Raw genomic sequence first — 19,281 nt, 5'->3', positions numbered from 1 at the left:
AACGTACTAAATACGTATAAGTGGAATTTCAGATCTCTTATTATTATAGACCATCTACTTTTCAAACAATGTATACTCCTTAGTCACTAGCTGTGACAAAAGTCTATTAAAATATTGATATAACAACACAGTGTTTATTATTTTGTTTTGTTTTATATTTGATCAATTTATTATTCTCTTATTCTTGTTTAATATCATTTATTCAAATCAAAGTGAATTTTGCTCTTTATATATGTTTACAAACAAATATTAACTCTACAATTCAATAAATTTTAATTGACAATTTTATTTACATAACACATAGTATAAAATTTAATCTATCCACTTATATATAAAACCTATTTATAAACACATCCACTACATACCGCATTTGTAAATACAGACTTCCAATTGTCTAGGGTAATTCACTTATCACATGTAACCATGTAACCAATCAGTGTTGATTGTATACGATGTATTTTATCTTACATATCTTTCCTCATTCTAATGCTATCATTACTTACATCAAACAGTTGCGTGTACCAGTATTTTCCTTACCTCCAGTGAAAAAGGCAAGCGTATCTAGGTTGTGGAATAATAATTATACAATACAATGTTGGAAAATTGTTCTCCCATTACAAGTTGCCAAAAGGTATTTAGGTTTGCAGTAGGTTGCCATTGTGGTATGTAATGTACATCTTATTGTATACAGTATCTGACATTGTTGAAATTAATATTGAACTATTAGGGTCGTATAGTAAGGTGTTGAAGTTTTTTATAAATATATACATCTTGCCATTCAATGAGAATAGTTGCACAATTATATGAGGATGGTATATATTTAGCTTAAATGACAAGATTAACCATTATCCCATTCTAACAATACATTAATTTATCAATATGTTACATATGAAATAGCATTCAAAGGGTATCTACATAATGGTTTGACTTATTGTGTGTACTTACAATAAAGTGTTAAACACTGTTTGCGAAGGATGATTATTATACCAAATTTAAGGCTATTCAAATGATATACATTATATTATAGAATAATTGCATGATGAAATGATTGTTTTAGGAATTCGACGATTAATAGATTAAATGTACTATGTAGTCATTTGGCGCTTACAATATTTCCATATCACGATGTTTGTTACTGTATTAATGATTTAAAAGTGCATAATAAATAATGATACGCAAATTCAACATGTCGATCTCTTTTGGGAAGGTAAATTAAAACCTAACTAAGATGGTCGTTATGGTTTTATAATCATTCAATTTTTCCCAATATATTTTGACCTTATACAGTTTTCGGTCAGAATATTTCCATTGCATGATATCCATATTAATACTGTATTGCTAAATAAATTCATAATCTTAATGACTTTTAATTAAATGAAGGGTTATAACGACTTAGATAAATACATTTTATGTTAAAATAGAAATATCTAACGGTGTTTAAAATAAATGAAAATTGTAAGTTTTGCCACATTTGCACGCCAACAACAACATCAATTAATTATAGCAATGCCTTAAACATTTATAAAAGTTATGTTAGAAATTCGAACAATATAGCGTTAACATTTCTTAAGTTGAACAAAATACGCTCTTTTTGAACGCCGACGACCTATGAATATGCCTAACAAACATGCATATCTTTTATTTTTGTACAGGTCACAGTATGCTTTATACAATACGTTTAGCATATGTCTAGTTCAATAGTTTCCATACGTTTTTAAAAGTTCAAAATTTAGGTATTTTACTGTTAATTTCTCATACCAGAAATAAATCATATTATTTAAAACGTAGAAAGAAGTAAAAATCAAAAATACAACTACAACCTATAATAATCATTTTATAAATGTAAAAACAGTTATAACTATTACTCAAATATTTCCTTATTTTTTACTGTTCACACTCATTCCATTCTCTATTGCAATAATGATAATACAATACATGTATATAAGTAACAATTCGCATTCTAGCAAAATACATTATCTGACATAAAACCTTTACAAAAAAATATGATATATGTATATCGGAAGAGATATTAACGAATAAATATGCTATATAGCACACGTGTTAGTTTTGCACTTACTTCTTTCCTGAGATAAATCACTAATTGCAATTCATACTTCCAAATTAACATTATTGTAGTCAATTATAGAGATCATTCGGCAGTGCACTGTCTTTATACACCTACAGTTCTTACCTGTAGAGAAAAATATAGGTAAACAATTCTGAACCACACTACAGCAATTCCTAGCTGTTTTGCTTTCCCACCACTACTTACAAAAAGGTATGTATATCGGTCACATGTTAAGCGCTTATTGTATTGGAGGCTATACTTATTGCATACTCGGTCGTATTAAGTGAAGAAGTGTCAAGTATGAGGAAATACCAATTCGTTTATCTGAAATCCGATCTATATTAAAGATTAAAGCAATTACTAGTATATTTATGTACAATCAAGCACAATGTGTAGATTGTAAATTGTATTTATTCGCAGTGAGAAAATAAAATAATAAAAATTTGTATATTTTTACACACAAAAAAAACAACAATAAAAAACGTAGGTGAAAAATATATCACATTAAAATACTAAAATGGTCGAAATAGTTACCCGTTCGAATGTATCAATAAATGCATGTAAATCTTTGCATAAATCAACATTTTCACAAGAAACTAATTGTAAAATCTGTCTGATCAATGCCAAGAGCATGAGAATAACAGCTTCCGCAGATATCGTAATTTCTATTCTACGAAAATTCCAGGTAAAAGAAATTTAAACCTTTACGCATAAATATATAATCAAGTTAATGCTTGATTGAATGTGACCGTGTTTTGAAGAATATCAAAACAAACTTGTATAAAATTCTTCAAGGATATGCTATAATAAATCGATAAATAAATAAATAAATAAATAATATCAGCGTAAAAAAGTACACAAATATTGAAAAGGCAATGAAATGATTGTTCATTTAAACCTACCCCAAAGAAGTCATTACTGTCACTTTTAAGTATTCAAGTTATTGTAAAATATTTCAGTTATTTTATGTATCCCTACTTCCAGCGTGTCATTCAAGCTTTGCATGAATTAAGGTGGTGTTCGATTGATGTGGTTATTATTTATAAGGAATGCAATTACATTTTTCCTAAGAAATGTCTTCCATTGCTTAAAACGCTTTCCGTAAGTTAAGCTATTTACAAGATGATGAAAACTCATGGTAAGAGGCGTATTGATCTATCATTAACAATTCAAGAAACGAGGGGGGGGGGATCCCTCGGGATCAAGGAATACAAAAATAAATGTAAGAAATTGTAAAGCTAGCTTGATTAAGTTTGTACATGGGAGACAGTGAAAAGTGCAATCTCACATCACTTCCAGGCAGGATTCAATCATCGGCGACAAAAGTATTGGAATGTGTAACTGAAAAGATTCAACAACACTGTAGAGGAGTATCGGGTACTTTTAAACAGCTGCCACGCAAAACTTAATATCGGCTTTTTCGAGTTATCATAGTCCCCGATAAGGGGAAGAGAAGTGTCGGTAAAACATTTAGTCTTTTGGGTATAGATAAGTAACTGTTGTAAAGAAATCAACGATTATGTGCATAAAGAATGCCACACATCAACATTGTACAGAATCTACAAAATACATTTGTATACCCGGAATCCTAATAATAAACGATTCCAAAATCTAAGACAAGATGAAATTTAAGATAATATAAGATGTTACAAATTGATCATAATCATCAAGAATGATATGTTTTTACGAATATCAAAAGGCAACAGTAAATATAAAGATGTATTATTCTATACTGAATATTATAAATTATTGAATTGTAATGCAATTGAAACGGTGATTTCATATGTCATATAACTGACATAATCCTTTCCCGATATAGCAATAACCCAAGAACAACAACAACAACAAAAGCAACTACAAAACAACAACAAATATCACAAAACAATCATTATCATTACAAATTAATATTTCTGTTTTTATTTCTTTGGAACTGACGATAATGCATAACATTATGATTTATTTTTTCTTTCAAAACTTAGTTACAACTAGCTGAATGTTTTTACTATTATAAAGATGACAAGTAGAGATTGATACCTGTGAAGTTTCGTGTGCATTATATAACCAGACGATTAAGTTTATACTCACTCTTATAAGTTTTGCGATATTATATGAGATAAGACATTTTATGTTTTAACTTCAAATAATCCAATCTAATATATCTTTAGTGTATGTTTTAAAGACTTTTCTAATATTGTACGTATATATTTGTTTTAATTTTCTACGGTCTATAATTAATCATTACCATCTTGGCAGTTCATATACACATGTTTAAGCAGCTTTTTATTTATCTTATACTTCAGACAAGCTTTTGGGACACTTTCTGTTCTATTTTTATGGCTTCGGAAATCATTAAAGTAATATAATTGCACTGCATCTTGCAGTCTACGAGAATGCTCGGACCGTAATCTTTCATCATGACTAAAATGTTAACACTGTGCATATGTTTTAATAAGTATTTGATACACTTGAAGATTTTTCTGGGTATGGCTTTTCGAACGTTTTCATCTTAAATTATTAGCATAATATTATGGTGTTTGCATATCATGGGCATTTATAACTTTAGCAATATTCTTCCATGTTGTCTGTTTTTATATAACATATTTCAGATATAGAGCAAATTTAAAGATCACTTTACAAACGTGCAAACAAGACTTTCAAGTGTGAATCTAAATAAAAACAACTTTGTAATAGAATGCAGTGTAAGCAAATGGAAACGCCTTACATTTCCTGTATGTTGTAATTAATGTGGTTAAAACAATTTCCCAACATCCAGGAAAATGTAATATATACTGCAAATGTTTAAACGCATTATATGTAATCATTAAAGTACATGCATTTATTTCTTACTAAATTAGAAAAAAAGAATTGGACTTTATAGAAAATAAATTTTTACTACCTCCCTTTATTGTCAATTGCGCATGCGTCAAAATGGTAGCACTTTTTTGAAAACGGTTAAAAAATTTGTGAAAAAATGGATTTAAAGTTGTTTTTCTAGTGATTTTGGATTTGATTTATAGTTGAAAATGGATATGATTAAGTAAAGTTTATATAGTAATGGGAAATAAAAAACGGAAGAATAGAAATAGCAGTGGAAATGACGTTGAAGAAATCAACAATAGAAAGGTATCTAAACAAAGAGGCCCGTCTGGTGATTTAGACATAAATATTTCTGTGAGCGACATACTTAACCAGACTAATTCCGTTCTATATGATGATGATGATAATAGTGTATTTGACATAAATTCAAAAGCAAAAGTTTCCGAGAAAATGGCGTCAAATGAAAAAGAACCAACAAACAAGGATATTATGAAATGTTTAAATGGAATAAGTGACAGATTATGTGCAGTGGAGAAAAAACTTAGTGCTTTTGACCAGATTGAGAAACAAATTTCTAGTTTTGAAAAAGAGCTTAAGTCAATATGGGTGGCTATTGATGATAGGGCAAAGAAGGTAGAAGAGCGAGTGACTAAAATGGAGGATAAGATTGAAAGCACAGACATAAGTTCAGCCATATTAGCGGGTAAAGTAGATGAACTTGAAAAGGCTCGTGACAGTATGAGAGAGGAGGTGTCTTATCTCAAATCTCAATCAATGAGGAATAACCTCATTTTCACTAATGTACCGGAAGACAACTCCAGTGGTAACGAGACGACGGAAGTAACCGAGCGTAAACTACGGAAACACCTCCAGGACGCCTTGAAGGTTGCCAAGGAGACAGCTGACAGTATTCGCCTCGAGCGAGTTCATAGGTCACCAGGTCAACCCATTCCTGGGAAAACCCGGACTATAGTTGCCAAATTTACATTTTTCAAAGACCGCGAGCTTATTAGAAGACAGTGGAAAAATTTGAATGACACACCATATAAAATGTATGAACAATTTCCACAGGAAGTGATCGAAAAGCGTAGGAGACTAGTGCCAAGAATGAAGGCCGCCAGGGAGAAGGGGCAAAGGTCATGGATTGCTTATGATACGCTGTTCATCGACGGTAAGCCTGTCCGGGAGTAGGGGTGCGCCGGAGGTGAGCTAGCTATCTTGTCATGGAACGTGCATGGGTTAACATCTGACAAAAAAGCTCATAAAGACTTTGTAGATATTATTTCAAGTCACGATATATGTTTTTTATATGAATCTTGGACAAATTCTAGTAGTAATGTTTCTTTAAATGGGTATATTTCATTCAATTTCTATAGAAAATTTCAAAATAGGGGTGCGCGAAGATGCAGTGGTGGGGTTATTTTGTATTTTAAAGAGCATTTAAAAGAAGGTATACAATTAATAAAAAATCACCATGATACAATCATTTGGCTTAAACTTGATCGTAATTTTTTCAATACTAAAGAAGATATTTATGTGTGTGGTGTATATATATGGGGTGCAGACTCACCTGCGTACAATACTTTAAATGTTGATTTGTTTGATTTATTAGAAAATGATATATTTTTATACGACAATTTAGGGGCTGTGTACATTCTTGGAGATTTCAATAGTAGAGTAGGAAATAAGCATGACTTTATTATACATGATACTTTGAATAATGTTTTTGATGATATAGATTATGACCCCGATAATAGTTCATGCAGGGCCTCAATAGACTGTAAACATAACAGCCATGGTATAAGATTATTAGATCTTTGTAAATCATCATGTTCACGAATAGTTAACGGTCGTATCGGGGACACTAATCATCATACTTTTATTTCACATAACGGGGCATCTGTTATAGACTATTTATTATGTAATGAACGCAATTTTTCACTGATCAATAATTTTAGTATATTGTCATTCAATGAATGGAGCGATCATGCCCCCTTACAATTGAAAATATCATGCAACAATACACCTGATAAAGATATTATATTTACAGAAATGAAATACAAATGGAATGATGTATATAAACAACAATTTAGATCAGGAGTCATTGCTAATTTACCATTATTTAATAATATTGTTAATGATTTAGACAATAACAGTCGACAGTCTGTCAATAATGCACTTAATAGTTTTACAGATGTATTGCGAAATGTTAGTGACCCATTATTTTCAAAAACATGTCAGTTTAAAAATGTTCATTGTTTTGAAGAAGAAAGTTGTATTAAGCATGCTGATTGGTTTGATGTAGAATGTAGGAATGCACGTAATAAGTATTTAGAATCTTTAAGGTTGTTTAATATCTCAAAGACAGATTATTTTAGAATAAGGTTGTGTGAAAATAAGTCATTTTATAAAAGTATTGTTAAAAAAAAGAAAAGCTTACATTACAGAAAGAAAATGTCTGAGATAGAAAATTTAAAGAAAGGTAAACCTAGGGATTTTTGGAAATATTTTAAAAAGAAATCGAACAATTTTGGAAAAAATATTACAATTGAACAATTTCAAGAATATTTTTCTAATATAAGTAACGACTTATTTGCTTGTTGCAATGAGGAGGCTAATCAGTTTTGTCATAATAATGATTTTATGAAGTCAAATGATATTTTTCCAGAATTAGACCAACCAATTACAGTTTGTGAAATTTTAACTGCTGTAAAATCACTAAAGCGTAACAAAGCGTATGGTAGCGACTGCTTATTAAACGAGTATTTTATTGAAAGTATAGATATTTTATCGGCTCATATTTGTGATTTATTTAATGGTATTTTAGATTCGGGTTATTTCCCCGAGAAATGGACAGAGGGTATTATAATCCCTTTACATAAAAAGGTTGTCACGATGACGTAAATAATTACAGAGGTATTACTCTTGTTAGTTGTATGTCAAAATTGTTTACTACTGTTATTAATAATCGAATTGAGAAATTTTGTAACGAACATAACACTATTTCGGATGCTCAATTCGGATTCCGTAAAGGAAGGTCTACTGTAGATGCTATATTTGTACTTATGTCATTAGTTGAAAAATATTTAAATGAAAATAAAAGATTATATGTTATATTTGTTGATATGATGAAGTGTTTTGATTCCATTGATAGAAATGGTTTATGGTTAAAAATGTATAATTTTGGAATACAGGGTAAATTATTGAGAATTGTTCGTGATATGTACCAGAAAATTAAGTCTTGTGTTAAACTTTGTTCAAGTTATTCTGAATATTTCCAATATGCTGTTGGTCTTCGTCAAGGGGAGGTAATGTCCCCTCTACTATTTTCAATTTTTGTAGAAGACATCGAATTGTATCTTCAAAACAATCCCGACTCAGGTTTAATACTAGATGATATTGTTTTAATACTTTTACTTTTTGCAGATGATATGGCAATTATAGGCAAAAGCCCTGAGGAAATACAGGAACTATTAGATCTTTTGTATTTATATTGTAACAACTGTGGCCTTAAAGTAAATACAACAAAAACTAAAATAATGGTATTTAGAAAAAGAGGTCGTATTTTACCAACTGAGCAATGGAACTATAATGGCCAAAATATTGAAGTAGTTAATGATTTTAATTATCTTGGGACAGTTTTTAATTATACGGGCAATTTTACATTAAATCAGGAATATCTGAGTGGTAAAGCTTTGAAGGCAATGAATGTACTTCTTTGTAAATTGAAGGAATTTGACCTTTCTCCCAGAACATTATGTCAGTTATTTGACTCATTTGTTTCATCGATATTAAATTATTCATGTGAAATCTGGGGATATACTAAGTCTAAAGAGCTAGAAAGAATACATTTAAAATTTTGTAAAAGGTTATTAAGAGTTCAACCTAACACCTGTAATGCTAGTGTATACGGCGAGCTGGGAAGATATCCCTTATATATTCATAGGTTTGTAAGGATAATAAAATACTGGTTAAAAATTGTAGAAACTGATAACATAATCCTTAAGACAGTATATAATCAAGCTTTGTATGATAGCAACAATGGTCATAAAAACTGGGTTTCAAATGTAAAAAAGCTTTTGAATGATTATGGATTTTCATATGTTTTTGATAATGTTAATATTATTGACAAAAAAATATTTTTATTTGAATTTAGAAGTCGCGTTATTGATTCTTTTAAACAGGAATGGTATGCTACCTTAGATAATAGTTCTGTATTGTATATGTACAAAAATGTTAAATGTAGTTTTGAGTATGAACTTTATTTGGATATCTTGCCAAGATGTTTTAGATTTTATTTCTGTAGATTAAGAATGAGTACTTTGTCTTTGAGAATACAAACTGGCAGATATTCTAGAAATCGAAGTGTTAGAGAGGAAAGGTATTGTTTATGTTGTAATGCCTCAGACATTGAAGATGAATTTCATTTTGTTTGTATATGTCGTTGTTATGCAGAGTTAAGAAAAAAATATTTGAAAATTAAATATACCAGAAATCCATCAGTTTATAAATTTTTACAATTATTGAACTCAAATAGTAAATATGAATTAATTCAGTTATCCAAATTTGTTAAAGAAGCACTTGCTTTGAGAAACACACTGTTAAATGTTGAGCGTTAAACATCATTATTGCTCATTCTCCTGTTTGTATGTCTTTACTTTTTAAATTTGTAGTATACATATTTATTATTTCATTTTCTTGTTACTAGATGAATTAAGATTAAGAATTTTGAAAATGTCATACTTGCTATTACCATTATATTGACGTTATGCTTGTAAATATTATTGTATTATAGATGATGTACTATGTACAAATCTTAATAAAGTATCTGTTCTGTTCTTTATTTTCATGAAATAAAAATTCTTTACAAATAATGCTTTTTGGAACTTACAATATTGATAAATCTTCATTTGAGCATCATATTTATGATATAAAACCATTACGAAATTCTGTTACATGATCTTTAAAAGTAAGCTCTGCATGTAACACCCACAAATATACATAACGAAAAAAAGAGTTGATTATTTACAAACATTCCACACTGAATGTTAAACATAGCATAATTGATCTAAATTGTTATCTTCTTGTAAAAATTAACTACCAACTACAACTATTAGAATATCATATTTTTTGTATTTTTAAAGGAAGAAATGACTGATTTCTTCATTTAAAAATACAAAAAATCCTTTATGATAACTATACAGTAACATGCACCATGGACAGTATTACCTACTACAAGTAGTCCAAACAAAATAATGATTATGATAATACAGTTATATCACCTACAGTTACTGTTTTTTTATCTATAAACACAGAATTCCTGTTTCGCTAAAAGGCCGACGGTGTTTCTAATATAAACTGATCTTGTATTGTTCCGCATAATTTATAATGCTTGTCTTTTATTTGTATGGTACATGCAATGTTATTCTTATGTTCTTTTCTTCTTTTCTTCTTCCTTTTATTTCAAAGTCAATTTAATAAACATTTGCGGATGAAACTTGTATTATTTTACTATGTAAATAGTTATATTACTTTTCATTCATTTATGATGTTTTACTGCGAAGATAGCTATTATTTATAACAAGATACTTATGTATTATAATTCGTATGATATTTTGTGTTGATGTATTAGTAGTATCTTATAATTCAGTGTTTGAATATTCATGTGCTATTTGTGTTATTATGTGTGCTTGCGAATTAAAAGTTTTGTATAAACAAGCCGACACTGAAATAAGTAATAAATAATCGCAATATAAGAATAATCGTTTCGTTACTTAATAACAATATTTGTAATTGCGACCGACTATGCAACATTGTAGATGAAACACTTTACAAAAATAAATTGGCAACTTTACTTAATTTTGAAAACTGTGTATTGATATTATAAAATGCTGGAAACAGGGAATTCGAAATAGTCAGTATTGCTATCATAATTATCAAACTCGATGTAAAATAGAAATGTAGTACAACATTTCTCACATGATAGAAACAAGTCTGTCAATGGTAATATAAGATTAAAGTACATGTTAATCAAATTGGTCAGTTATAAGCTATTAAGATGAACAATGCTTAAAATGAAATATCTTATCGTAATACAAAGGCTACACACATACTTTTAAATGAGCTAAAGTGTGAACTGTTTACATGAAAAGTTTGTAAAATATCCTTCTTGTAATACAAATAACATGATAATTAAGTATAGCTTGTCAACTTTCATGTACCATTATCGAAACACTGTTGATTTTAATACCGTATTTGAAAATAAGTGAATCTGTTTATGGTTAAAATCAACCATTACACAATATCATGTATTTAGTTTTCAAATAATTATAGACATGTCTTTTATTGAATAAACTCGGAAAAAGTAACAGTTCGCTATTTTTCGATTAGTTAAATCACATTTGAACAAGATTCAGCAATGACGATTCAGATTTCTAAATTAACTTGCAGATTGTTGCTCGTAAAATCTTGAAACATATTTTCCTAAACGTAAATATAGAGCTCTGGGAAACTTATAACATTTATAGAGATATTTACCTAGGTACAATTCCATTGTTCTATTGATTTTGTTATCCTGAAATTCGAAAAGCAGCTTTCAATTTTCGATAGTCTCACGGCAATTTCCGGTTTAATTACATTGCCATGTGACAGAATGGAAATAATTATAACGAATATAATCATATAAGAACACTGATGAAAAGACTGAAATGTACTATTATAGGAAGTATAATCTATTTGCCAAACGTCAATACAATACTTGGAAAAGAAAAAAGACAACACTGTTAACATTGATTTTTCCATCGATTAAGATATTTTGCTTTTGTTAAATAACATAATTATCTTTCCTGCCCTGTTATAATATGAATTTATGAATGGCGAAAACGTTTTCAGGTTACTTTATAATAGATTACTAATAATATAAACAACTATTGTCACAATATCATGTTTACAGAATTATTGCATGCATAGAAAATACGCATTATTTGATCTTTTTCTATAATATCATATTTAGTTCATAGATTGTTGCACAAATGTAACATTTGCAAGCAATATATAACGGGAAAATGCCACATTTTGTTTTGCATTAGAAAATTAGCGTTTCAGACACATATTTGATGGTGAATTTATTCAGCACAAGGAAAGTTTATTGTACACTTATCATTGATCCACATTGTACATTTAGAAACACTAATTCATAGCTACAAAAGTAATTGTAATATTGATATTGTTATACACTTATTGGTTGACGGGCGATTCTTTCTCTATACCTCAAACCATATATTGAGATTTTATTGTATGTATCAATACAGCTGCTTCAACCTTATTTATCACCTGAGTGTCTAGCGTGTTTGTATCACAAAACATTTTCTTCAATTTCAATTCAATAATGCGTTTTACAGCGATATATGAAATAAAAGGAATATTACAGTATTTGAATTTTCTGATAATTTTGCATTGTTCTTATTCGTTTTGTATTTCTAGATTTGCTAGTTTTTTAGCAATGTCATTTTAAACAATCAACCCATTTGAATAGCATATTTTAACAGTCCCTATACTTTATAATCCGTGTTGGAATATTATGCAGCACAAACACTTACAAATTCAAATTAAGATAAAAACAAGAGATTAGTTAAGAAACACTTAAACGGCTTTTATACATAGCACGGTTTTCTTTCTAAATTGTTGGTAGTGACGTTTAAACAGTATCGGTAAAAAGATTATCTTGTAACTTCTTTGAAGTTGTTTTGTGCTTCTTTAAACAATACCATTATGTCTCAATGCAAAAGGTTGTCATTTATTATAATGTCATATTCCTTTACTTACGTTGTGTACAGCCGATGAACATTGACAAGACGCTTTTCGAATAATTATGCAATAAAGGCTTTGGTAAAAAAGACAATACTATTCTTTATCTTTAAGGCTGACTTCAGTTGATTCCTTCTCGTCTTAAAGTAATTGTGTCAGGTTATATTAAAGTACCTTAATACATAATTCCTTTGACTGTGTATTTGTTAAAACAAATTCATAAAGGCAAACAGTCATTGATTAATTGGATCAATTTTAAATTGACAGATGAGCATACTTTCAACTTTTCATTACACTCAATATTGAAATCATTATCTGTTTTAATCGTTTAATGGATAATTATAGAGTTTGATTAAAACAGTCACTTTGTCCTATTTTACAGTATTGTTACATATCATTGAACAAACATGATGTATTTCAAACATTTCTGAATTAATATTCATACTCTAATATTTAAAGCTGCATTAAATAAATTTCATAAAAACAGAAATTGCCAAATTTCAAATTAACACATTTTGTTTCGTACCGACGCCAGATCTTATTTTGGTTTCAAGACAACCAAAATGAGTTTAATAAGCATACAAATCTGCAACCTCAATGTATGTTTGCATGAAAAACTCCGCCTTCGGATCATCCGTAAATTAATATAAAATCAACAAACATGACATAATTTAACGGTATATTTATTTCCACATTGTAGTGGATGTTTTCATACAATTTTAATCTTTTGAGATAATTACTTTTTTCATAACGCCAGGCCTAATGCACCGTGAAGCTTAAACTGTTAAAGTGTGTTTGCGCAAGAAAATCTAATATTTGCCGTGTTTTGGATAGCTACTGTACCACTCTGACGTAGCGCATATACGAGCTGAACATAGTCTGAATTTGCATGTTAACATTCGTATACGAACTGTAGTATAACTGTGGGTTTCCGTTTTCCGTTTAAAATCGTAATTTATTAACAATATTTGTTGGGATTTACAACAATACTGTTAAAAAAATTAATGTCGGTTGCAAAGTATTTTTACATATTTGTTCAATGCAGCTTTAATTTAAAGATCCTGTATAGTTTGTAATTGATATTGTACCTATGTGTATACCACTTTTACAAAAAATAATATATGTATATTATTATGCAAATAAAACAAGTTTCTTACATCGAAAAATATGTAAAAAATGTACTGCAAATATTTGTGCACATTATAAGTAATCAATAAATTATAGGCATTCATTTTTCTTATTGGAAAAATTGACTTTGAATTTATAGAAAATGAATTTCTAATTACCTCCCTTTATTTACATGAAATGATAAATACAAATAATGCTTATTGGAACTTACAATATTGACAAATCTTACCATAAAAATTGTGTTACAGGATCTTTAATAGAGCTTATATCTAAATTACTAGCGGAACAAACAACACAGGCATGTCGAAAACTACAAACAGGAAAATTTCAAAACTGAAATTGATAGATCACAAATACCCATTTCTTTTGTTTGTTTATTTGGCTTTATGTTGCTCAATTCATATATAAATGCCCATATAGAAAATGGCAGGTTTTCATTTATTAATGTTTATAAAACTGTTCACCTTATATGTTAATACGTAATGAATACTTTAAGGGTCTATTTTGACAAGACATTGTCCATTATATTAGCACTTCAAAATAAAACATATATTCAAATAATCTTAAATGGATGACATTTTAATTTAAGAAAACAACGCGCTTTGTTGTTTTAAATAAGTTAAACTTTTTATCAATGACCTTTTCAATTGGCAAATTATCAAGCGAAATACAGCTCATATCAAACTGTTATCCTGTTCTGAGATGTCGAGATAATCTGAACTTTCATGTGGAGCACTACAAATATAATAGCATTTATAGATTATTTCGTACTTTGTAACAATTCTACGTTAACTTTCTAATCCAGTTATTCAAACAGCAGCTTTCATTTTCCTTAGCAAGAAGTCTCATGACAATTTCCGGTTTAATTACATTGTCATGTCACTGAATGGAAATAACAATAGCGACATATACATTGTAAAAACTTATTACACCATAGAAATTGTAACCTATTTTACAAACGAAAATTCCGTTCTTAGAAAAAGATCGAATCACCTTGTTTATCTAGATTTATTCATCGATTAAAAGTTTTTGCTATATTTGGTGTCATTTTTGTGTCAATTGAAAACAGTTATGAAATTTATGGCAAATCATTTATTCTTTTTACTGGAAAAACAGCGGCACACACACACACTAAGGACAAACATACTAGTTCACCCAATAAATTTATGTGGGATGGAATTAGTTGGAAAGTTTAATCTCAGCTTAAGAAATTTGTTGAGAAAGAAAGTATCATGGTTCACAAGTCATAAAATGAACTGCGTAAATGATTTTTATATTGTACATGTATGTGATTAACTGGTGTTAGTATAACAATTAGAAACAAGCGTTTCTTTAAGAAATTCTATTTAGGGGACACTAGCTGCATGCCTGCCTGTTTTACAATAATTATACCTTCTGAAATATAACAAAACTAAATCGTCATAACAAATTAAATCTGATCAACGTTTCTTAAACATTTTTCTTTGCTATGTCGATGTAGAAATTCATTTTCTATTTAAATAATTTATAACCGATGAAAATTGCTTTCTCAGACCGAAGCATTAAATATACAATAAAACATGACCTTGCATCGTCTCTCAACGTCTCATAAGGTGACTATGACCTTTAAATTATTTTCATTAGAATATTTACCTTCTAACGCAAAACGAGCCACATCATTTACTGCACTACCTGCTAACGCGGATTTGTAAATAACTCGTAACATTACAAATGTTGTAGACTAATAACGAATGCAATTGGAATATACTTTGTAATAAATTTATAATTATTTTCACTTACATGTAATATGCATTTAAAAATACAAAGAAGATGCATCATTATTAAACATAACATATCATTTTAACTCAATTAAAATAATTAAAAAATGATTGATAAAAAGTTTCTCCATTTGATCGTAATTCTTATTTCGAATCCGAACCTTGGTTTTCCATGCAGTTTCTAAGTAACTAAATTGAATTTCGTACAAGTCATGTAAAATTCTGAAAATCAATATTGCAACATATTTCCCTGAGGCAAATGATTTATCGGGAAGAACTTTCAAATAATTATTATTTTCAAATATGTACTTTAATAATTTAGTTATATCCGGTGCAGGTGATTTATTGATTTATAAGTATAAGATATACCCGGCGTTTACGTTACAGGACAATGCTCAGTATAAACGATTCTGAGATTTTCAACTAGTACATGTAGTATCCTTTTTCGATAATGCTTTTGAGAGAATTCAACTTTTCAAAATAATTAAACAAGCAAAAGCAGATACTAAGTGTTGTGTGTTTCTCGGTGAAGTAAGATTTCAATTATGCTATAATTCAATAAAAGACCCAATCCTTTCAGACGAATCTGAATTACCATGTTAAATATTTATGAATGTCTCTAACTTTCAAAGTTGTTATATTGCCGTTGCTTTTCTCTATCAGACAAGCAAAAGACAGAATACAACTGTTGATAAGTTATTGTAATCAAACATATCTCAGAAGAATTGTTCTTGTGTTAAAGTCCCTATAAAGGCTGCATCAGAGTTAGTGAGTGTTTTGTACTAAACACCTTTGAATATCAAGAAAATGCTTAAAATAACTGCTTACGAATTAACAGTGCATAAGAAGGAATTATTTGATGGCAAATCATTTTGAAATAATGAAAACAAAAAATGTTTTTTGTTTGTTTGTTTCATTTTACGCCTTTTCCCAACAGTATTTCAGTCATACAGGTGGGTATTTTCCTAACCATTGTTTCTGGAGAGTTACACCAGTACCTTCCTCCGAGCTAAACTACCAAAGCATCTCCCGGGGATCGAACCCACGCCAGAAAGGGAAAGAAAATTGTACACAAGAAGTTGATATTGATTTGTGAACAATTAAGATTTTTTAAATCTAGGAAATAATATCGATACAGATTATCTGATGCGCCAGTCAGTTATTTAGGGTATCTTAATTCATTATTTGATAATGGCACAGTCTGAAACAGCCATAAAAACACTGTAAGGTATGTGTCCGAAAACAAACTGAACATGGATCAAAACCAGAATTATATAAAGTTCGTGTTACTAAACAGCTCATGTAAAGTAGTTAAGGATGACGAGAAAAGACAAGGAAAAGTCCGTTTTGTTATTAAACATCCGTCAGCAAGTGCCATTATCGAAATTGAAATCTTTAGATGATTGTGAAAATGCAGAAACAATAAAACGTTGTTGTATCAATTAGTACACAGGTTCATTTGTTACCGACACCATGCGTGTAATTAAAAAACAAGAGGGCCATGATGGCCCCGAGTCGCTCACCAGAAACAACTGCTTTTCAGTGTTGGAATGTCAATATATTTTAATATTAAATTTGAGCATAGAATATGTTTAAACAATAATCTAAAGAAATGCCATGACCTGGGGTATTTAAGCTTTAGCTTAAACGGACTAATCAAATTAATATGAGCAAACTTGATAAAAAGACTACCTAAGAGTGCTACAACGTTTGGTGATCATCTATCAATTATTTCAGTAGGAAATGATGTTCGAGGTTTTTTTTCTATTTTTAGCTTTAGTGGCCCCTAAAAGGGGCAAATCAAATTAATATAAGCAAACTTGATAAAAGAGTACCCAAGAATGCTACAGACAAATTTTGTGATCATCCATAAATTGGGTCTGAAGAAGATGTTTAAAGGCTTTTCTATTTTTAGCTTTAGCGGCCCTTTAAAGGGGCCAATCAAATTAATATGAGCAAACTTGATAACAGAGTACCAAAAAATGCTACAGACAAAGTTTGGTGATCATCCATTAATAAGTTCTGTAGGAGAAGATGTTTAAACGTATTTCTATTTTTAATTTTAGTGGCCCCTAAAAGGGGCTAATCAAATTAAACCAATATTGCTACAGACAAAGTTTGGTGATCATCCATCAATTAGTTCTCTAGAAATAGACATTTAAAGGTATTTCTATTTTTAGCTTTTGGGGCTCCTAAAAGGGGCCAATCAAATTAATATGAGCAAATTTGATAAAACACTACCCGAGAATGCTACCGACAAAGTTTGGTGATCATCCATCAATTAGTTCTGTAGGAGAAAATGTTTAAAGGTTTTTCTATTTTTAGCCCTAGAGACCCCTTAAAGGGGCCAATCAAAATAATATTAGCAAACTTGATAAAAGACTACCCAAGAATGCTACAGACAAAGTTTGATGATCATCCATCAATTAGTTCTGTAGAAATAGACGTTTAAAGGTTTTTCTATTTTTAGCTTTTGCGGCCCTTAAAAAGGGCCAATCAAATTCATATGAGCAAACTTGATAAAACACTACCCAAGAATGCTACAGACAAAGTTTGGTGATCATCCATCCATTAGTTCTGTAGAAGAAGATGTTTAAATGTTTTTCTATTTTTAGCCCTAGAGACCCCTAAAAGGGCCCAATCAAATTAGTATGAGCAAACGTGATAAAAGATTACCCACGAATGCTACAGACAAAGTTTGGAGATCATCCATCCATTAGTTCTGTAGAAGAAGATGTTTAAAGGTTTTTCAATTTTTAGCTCTGCTGACCTCTAAAAGGGGCCAATTGGAATGACATGAGCAAATTCGAGTGTGACTGTCACAAGGATGCTACAGACCAAATTTGAAGTAAATCTGCTTAGTAGTTTCAGAGAAGAAGACGATTGTTGACGCATGACGACGGACGCCGGAGCACCCCCCTTTGATACTAATACTAGTAGCTCACCCTGAGCCTTCGGTTCTGGTGAGCTAAAAAATGAGGAGGATTATTTATCTGGTGTGTATGTCATTCCAATCAGACCTTAAGATTAAGAAATACTCTTGAAACGAGCGAAACAGCGATATCCCAAACAGCAAGGTTTATGCCTGCGCTAACTATTTTTTATTAAACATCTAATCAATGTTATCTTTGTAAGATTTAGAGAAAAAAATATATATCTACAAATTTATCGGATCTGATAGAGAAATAATTAAAAAGAACTATAAATCAAATAATGTCAAACATTGCCAATATAAAGTATACAATATTATACAATTATTTGTGCAACTGTAAATGTCATATTGACCTAGGCAATAGCCAAGGTCAATATGCATTTTGCCGGTGAATATGACATCATGTTCAGTGGATCATCAGTCAAGTTTTCAATGTATTTATCATTGCGGTATAATGTTTACCTATTATTATGGAGTAAATAGCTTTTTAAATCAAGAAATATGCCAAAAACACCAAAATGCAACAATTGTTAATAACCTACACTGTATTGTCATTGGATAATTAGTCTGATTCTAATTTCAGCCACTGAATATGATACTACACCTTCTCATAACTGTGCATGCCTAAGTCATATTAACCCAGTGAATATAATTTACACACGGGCAGTTAATTGTTTTTGCTGTATGGTTATTGAAAGAACATGAGTCTGATTCTATTTTTAGATTGGATTTGGAAAATCCATTTCAACCAGTGAATATGAAGTGTCACTTAG

General features: G+C 29.8%; 1 protein-coding gene across 4 annotated transcripts in view; it reads right to left on the bottom strand.

The window, feature by feature from the left end:
* The window catches only part of LOC132760160 (Na(+)/H(+) exchanger beta-like), a 133,078-nt gene that overhangs the window by 57,985 nt on the left and 55,812 nt on the right, over window positions 1-19,281 (bottom strand). Inside the window, exon 1 of one of the 4 annotated variants that reach the window (XM_060752072.1) lies at window positions 2,192-2,215. The exons of 2 other annotated variants lie outside the window; for them this stretch is intronic. The gene's annotated coding sequence lies outside the window, so the exon portion shown is untranslated. Of the gene's footprint in view, window positions 1-2,077; window positions 2,162-2,191; window positions 2,216-19,281 lie in introns of those variants that run through there. One more of the 4 variants, XM_060752074.1, reaches the window with a different exon arrangement.

This window comes from Ruditapes philippinarum, unplaced genomic scaffold, assembly GCF_026571515.1.
Source record: "Ruditapes philippinarum isolate M1 unplaced genomic scaffold, ASM2657151v2 ctg68_1_1_1_1, whole genome shotgun sequence".
NCBI lineage: Eukaryota > Metazoa > Mollusca > Bivalvia > Venerida > Veneridae > Ruditapes > Ruditapes philippinarum.
Note: the sequence above shows the minus strand (reverse complement) of the source record. Positions and strands in the feature narration are given on the sequence as shown.